Source organism: Toxorhynchites rutilus, chromosome 1 (genome assembly GCF_029784135.1).
Source record: "Toxorhynchites rutilus septentrionalis strain SRP chromosome 1, ASM2978413v1, whole genome shotgun sequence".
NCBI lineage: Eukaryota > Metazoa > Arthropoda > Insecta > Diptera > Culicidae > Toxorhynchites > Toxorhynchites rutilus.
This window is the reverse complement of record NC_073744.1, coordinates 201,947,608-201,954,661: the sequence shown is the minus strand read 5'-3', so window position 1 is coordinate 201,954,661 and position 7,054 is coordinate 201,947,608.

Here is a 7,054-nt window from a genome sequence, read left to right as displayed (position 1 = left end):
CACCGACAGTGACTTATCTTTACGCGACGACACCTTTATCGGGATGAGTAATCGGCGCACTATCAATCGTTGAGTTCTTCTGTCAACCCTACTCCTCCCCTTTGGGTGGTGTTTACCAATACCAAGTGTAAAAGTTATCGGCCCACTAATCTTTCTCAATGTGACTTCGATGTGTTCAATCAGCCTAATCTAGTTCAAGATTTGCTGACGCGATTCGTAATAAGTGGTACTTGGCACAGAAGAGTTCTTCAGTTGTCGCTTATAAGTGCGCTTGGGTTGTCCTACCAACTTTTACCAGATCATACTATAAAGGGGCTGTCAACATACCACGTGAATAAGTTTTCGGAGGATGGAAGGAATGCACGAAAACGAAAGTTGAGAATCGTTCATTTCGAGAGTACACATATTTTTTTTTTTTTTATCTGTATTACAGTGACTTTCAACTCATTTGGCTGGTTCGTCACTTTTACTTCCATTTTTGGAAGAATATCGGGAGTGAGAATTGAACTCGTGACCTTTAGCGTGAGAGGCATGGATGTTACCACTACGCCAGATCGCCTCCAGAGAGTACACATAGCATTTTGTACTTCTGGTACAATTTGCGATGAAGTGTTCCTCTAAACGTATCAATACGAATCGTTCACAGGGGTTAAGGGGTTACACTTGACTGAGAAATTGTCTGCAAACATTATAACTTACTTCAAAATTTGTAGAGTTACAGCAGATTTTGTAGAACACTATAAAACCCTGTTTTTGGCACTTTTTGAAAATGTAAAAAAAAAATATATATATTCTTTTCGTCAAAGTAAGAAATTATCCTTGTTCATAATTTATTGTAGTTTTTTAAACTGCCTTTCGATTTGTGGTGAGATCATTATTTGTTGAACTATTCATCATTAAATACCCCCTCCTCCTTTTTTAACAGTTGGCCACTAACTACGTTTGAAAGCAACTGAAGAGAAGGTCCACGTTCCTTCACGGTCCCCACCAATTCACACATGCAATCAATGCTTGCGCCAGCACCGTCACGTCAGATGTCAAATGAATAATTTATTTTCTGTTGTTTATGGTGTCGCCACCTACAGCAGTTTTAAATTGCAATTACCTTATTCGAATGTACATGCCTAGAACCAGTTCTAAATTTAGAAAAAATCCGTGAAAATCATAGAAATTTTATTATTTAAATTCTTAAACTCCGTAGTCCCGACCCTTGTTCAATAATAATAATATATAGACTTTCTCAGCTAGCCGCGAATGATTTTGACTTTGAAATTTGGAACTGGGTTATATGTTGACAGAAAAAATACAACCAAAATCAAAACAAAAGCGGAGACACAAAGCCCAGACAAAAACCCATCGAACCATCCCTCTCCGTTAATTATCCTTTTCCACAAATCCTGCCGGTCGTTTTCATTGAACGACTCAAAGTACTTGACGTGTCCACTTTCTTCGCAATGGTGTTAAGGTTAATGCATGAAAAATTGGTAAAATTTGTCCATTTTTTTACTGCAAGCATTAGCCACGCGACCTAGAGTGATTGAGTACTTTGTATCAATAATTATTAATTACACTTGATATTTACTGACTTTTATGTCTATTTATTGATGAGAAAATGATGCCAAGTTTTCTCACTTAACACACCGCAAAGTTTTTAAATTGGTAAGTATTTTGTATGTGCACCCGTGGCCGAGTGGTTAGCGTCATAACTAACATGCCGGGTGTTCGGGTTCGATTCCCGTTCTGGTCAGGGGAATTTTTCGTCAAAGAAATTTCCTCCGACTTGCACTGTGATCACGCGTATTCTAGAGCTTGCCACTCAGAATGCATTCAAAGCGTGTTATTTGGCATAGAAATCTTAACTAAGTACTAATAAAAATGACGCAAGTAATACTACGTTGAGACGGCGAAGTTCCTCTAGGAACGTTAGTACCATTGAAGAAGAAGAAGAAGTATTTTGTATGAATAAGATACAGATATTTTTTTTAAAGAACTTAGGCTATAGGGGTCGATGGTATCACTTCGTTCTGGAAAAGGGGTCTCCTCCCCATAATAGTTTGAGGATTCCTGATGTAGACCAATCAAAATGTTCATTGTTCTCTCCATTCAATTATTTGTGAATGTTGGACTACTTAATTGATTGACTTTTAGAATGTTTTTCATTAGTTAATTCGCCATTTGTACTAGCCAATTGCGATTTTTTCAAACAGATAGAATTCTCAATCAACGAAAAAGTTACAAATCTTCAAAAAGAAGAGTCTTCTAGGGTCCCATCTACCATATATGGAGTCCGCTCCATTTCGATGCGATGGCTCGAGGTACAGTATTCCCGAAGGTGAATGGGGTGATTATAGGTACCATTTGAGAAGATTCAAGGTCGTGTAAGATACGACTCGTGGGGTAGAATAAGAGAGAGAGAGTTACATAAAAGGAAATGATCGCACGTGATGTACTGAAAGTTTGGATATGTAGTTCGAAAACGAGGTAAATACAATCGGCTCCGTAGAAGAAAAAAAAACAGAAAAGTAGCCATCTCGCTACGAAACAGAAAGAACTCCGCCTGCGAATGACGAATCTCTATAGCAGCATGTCCAAAAAGGAACCTGATACTATTGAGAACCAGAGCAGAGGGTTCAAGCCCTTAAAGAGGATGGTTCAAATAGTTATTATCAAAAAGAAATAGTTATTATGCAAAAAAAAAAGAGAAATCGATAAATCCCATAAGTCAGGAATTCACTCTGTGACCTTCTCAGGTTGTAAAATATGTCGTCTATTCGAGGAATATTAAAGAAGTTTCTCAGGTCTTCTCAAGTTGCCAAAACTATCCTCGGCCGAGACAATTGAAAAAAAATTTGAAATGTAATACGAGTGATGAATGAAAACATATCGTTCGAGATTTTTTAACACTCCTATACTCGCGCATTGGTCTGTCAGACCGAGAAATCAATAATTCGTTCATTTCTCAGAAAATATCAACACTACGACTTTGCGATTCTCTCTAGCTTCGTTATTCGTCATTCGTCATCGTTTAGCGTATCGCATGAGTTGGTACAAAGGGGACGTGTGCCACTTTTTTAAAACTTCCGGTCTGACACACCGACGCGAGTATAGGAGTAACTTTTTTGGACAAGTGTCTTTTTTCATATTTTAGAATATTGTTGAATGAAATGTATAAATTAATGTTAGTGGCGTGGAATATTTATTGAATATAATGCATAAGATGTTTGACTTTCGTGTAGTTCATATAATGGTCATACATTTACACACTTGTGAAAGAATTTAACTTGTGGAAGAATTGTAAACAGTAAACTATAAACTAATCGGTGGCTTATGGTAATTTTTAACATTTACAGTTTCGGGGAAATTTTTCTCTAATGAACTATATCGAGAAGAAAACAAGAGAAAGAGAAGGAAGTTCCTAGAAATCCTTTTATATAATCTTTTTATGGCCCATATAAAAAAGGCATTAATTCTTATTTTACCAAGAATACAGAGAATATTAGAAATATGCAAACGTTATATTCCAGAACCTTTATCATCTGGTGATTATCTAGAGGTCGTTATACATTCTTCTATTCGATAAAAGGCCCGAAAAACACACAACAACTGCATGAAATGTAAAAAATATGTTTGTTTCGACGGCGAATATCATACTAATATTCCTTCCCTTCTCCCTTGGTGATTGTGAGGATGTGCCCGGCGTCGTTATTGACTATTTAAAGCTCAATTCGCCGAAACTTGCACAATGAGAATGATTTGCTACTTCCAAGCGTCATTCAGTGTGCAATTTCGCTGGTTCAGGTCAATCACGGATAGCAACTTCGAAATGTACAGTCTATCTAAGCTCAAGCCCAAGCTAATCTAGCTACGAAACAGAAAGTGAAGGAACCACTTGAAACGCACAAGGTTTGATTCAGTTAAAATCTGGAATCAATGTTCATTTTGTAGTAACAGTCGCAGTAGGCGAATCTAAAATCTTTTGACAAAAAATCGTTTGGAAAACTTGTACAGGGTGGGCCATTTAAAGTGGAAGCATCTGGCAACCCCATAACTTTTGACAGAGATGTCAGATTAACAAATGTCATACCGCGTTGGAAGCGTCATTTCAGTACAATTTTAACCATGGAACAATACACACCTAAACAACGCGCTGAAGTTGTTCAGCTGTACATTCAAAATAACTCCTCAATTGTGTTAACTAAACGTGCGTGGAAAAATAAAATAAAGTTAAAACATCGCCTGGAGACAACACTATACGTCGATTATATGCCAAATTTATATCGTCTGGTAGTGTTGGTAATGCCAGTCGTCTGTCCAGACAACGACCAAGACGTTTCGACGAGAATATTGATGCCGTTCGAGCCAGTGTTGCAGAGACTTCATCGACATCAGGTCGCCATCGTTCGCAAGAGTTAGGCATCGCTCGAACCACTCTCCGACGCATAATTCGTGTTGATTTGAAATTACTGGTTCCAACAGGACGGCGCTACATACCATACAGCGGCTGCCACGACCAAATTATTGCGCGAAATGTTCCCCGGAAGATTAATATCGAAAAACGGCGATTATGACTGGCCACCGAGATCACCTGATTTGACGTCTCCTGACTTTTTTTATGGGGATATTTAAAATCCAAGGTATACACTGGTAAACCCAGGACCCTGGCTGCGCTGAAAGACAATATCCGACAAGAAATTGCTGCCATATCGGCCGAAACATTGGGCAAAGTGATGGAAAATGCCGAAAAAAAGGGCACATTTTGCGGTCAAGGCCAGAGGCGGTCATTTACGAGATATCATAATCAAAAAGTAGTTAGAACAAATCTCCTTGGACCAAAATAAATGAATTTCAAAAAAAAAAATTTAAAATTCCACTCCTTTACTTTGCTATTGCTAAAACAAATCCTTCCACTTTAAATGGCCCACCCTGTATCTTTGGAGGGGAAAAAACACACGTTGATCCGTTTTCTTTTGAAAAAGTTATGCAGGATAGAAGCCGAGAGAAGACGTTTGATTTTGGACAGCCACATTAAAAATCCGGCTGAGGTTGAAAGTATTGAGCGCAATAAAGGCAAACCCGCGGCCCTCGAACGACGAATCGCGTAAACACGCAACTCTAACCAAAGTACCATCCGGAGAATCCGTATGCGAGAAGGTTATCGTAATTTTCGTACCTGCAAGCAACCAAACGGAACCCTGAAGCAAAATTTTGTCGCCAAAAGACGCGCTCGAAAGTTGTACAACAAGGTTTAAACGAAGTACGAAGGATGCATGCTGACAGATGACGAAACGTACCTGAAAAATCCTACAAAGCCACTGCCAGAGAAGATGTGCCCAGCAAATTTAAGCTCTTTTTTAAAGTAATTAATGATGCATTATAATTTTTCCAGGAAGTTTTTGTTTTGGCAAGGGATTTGCAGTCGTGGACAGAAAACCAAGGTTCCCGCCACAAACAAGATAGTGGACTCGAAAATGTTTAGGGAAGAGTGCCTGCAGAAATATTTCCTTCCTTTTATAACAAAACTCAAAGTTCCGACCAGTTTGGCAAGCTGCCACGACAGTTTAGATATGCTTCCGTGGTACCGTGATAAATGAGTCGATAACATTAAATAAGACTTCAATCCTCCCAGTTGCCCCTGATTCTGCCCGATCGAAAAGTGTTGGCTAATTGTCAAGCGGAATTTGAAGAAGGGTGCCAAAATGATAGTCCAAACATTAAAGGAGGGAAAATGCAACAAAAATGTAACGAACATTTTTTGACGTAGGATTACGTCTTTCGAGAACATATGGGGGTACAAATTGAAAAACGAAAATCAACCGCATCGTGAAAAAATGTCCAATTTCAAACGCTTATTGCTCAGTGATTTCATGATGGATTGTGGAGATTTTTGCATCAAACGATTTCGGTACTCTATAACAATTTTTCACCTTGAATAAAATAATATATATCATGTAACTAACTAACGAATAATTGAAAAATCTCAACCCCTTTCCTGACGGAAATACCTACTTTTGATTGGTCGAAATTGACGACACATGCGCGGGTCCCTAACAGAGACATCAACACCAAGCTGCCAAGGGGAAATCGGCGTTGCAAATACATAAAAGTAGGGGGAGCTTTTGCTCCTACCGAAATGTGTTCCCTAACAGACATCAAAACCAAGCTGTCTGGGGGAAATCGACATTTAAAATACATAAAAGTAGAGGGAACTTTTGTTCCTACCGAAATGTGTTCCCTAACAGAGACATTAAAACCAAGTTGCCTGGAGAAAATCGACATTGCAAATACATGAAAGTAGGGGTGCTTTTGTTCTCACCGAAAAGTGTTCCTTAAGGCGGCACACCGCAGACCGCACACCGGAGCAACAAGCAACTAGCAAGCTACAATACGCAATATGCTACAGGCAACATATTTTGTTGTTCTTCGCATACCAGAGCAATAATAACGCCTGACATTATGCAAACAATCTACTTAATGTATGAAACTTGTCAAATTATGAGCGATAAGTTGCTCTTCAACCGACACGTCGTGTTGCTAGCGATATGTGTTGCTTTGTAAAGGCGATAGCGATATCGTATTGCGTCGGTGCGCGAGATCACCAAAAATCAAATGGAAAAATCCATTGGCGATAATATTGCTTATTGCATGTTGATAGTTGCTAATTGCTTATTGCTCCGGTGTGCGAGCCGCCTTAGGCAACTAGCAAGCTGCAATACGCAATATGCAACAGGCAACATATTTTGTTTTGCTTCGTTTACCAAAGCAATAAAAACTCCTGACATTATGCAAACAACCTGCCTAATGAACGAAATTTGCCAAATTATGGGCGATAAGTTGCTTTTCAACCGACACGTTGTGTTGCTAGCTCTACAAAGGCGATAGCGATATCGTATTGCGTTGGTGTGCGAGATCAACAAAAATTAAATGGAAAAACCCATTGGCGATAAAATTGCTTATTGCATGTTGATAGTTGTTAGTTGCTTATTGCTCCGGTGTGCGAGCCGCCTAACAGAGACCAACCAAGGTGCCCGAGGGAAATTGGCATTGCAAATATATG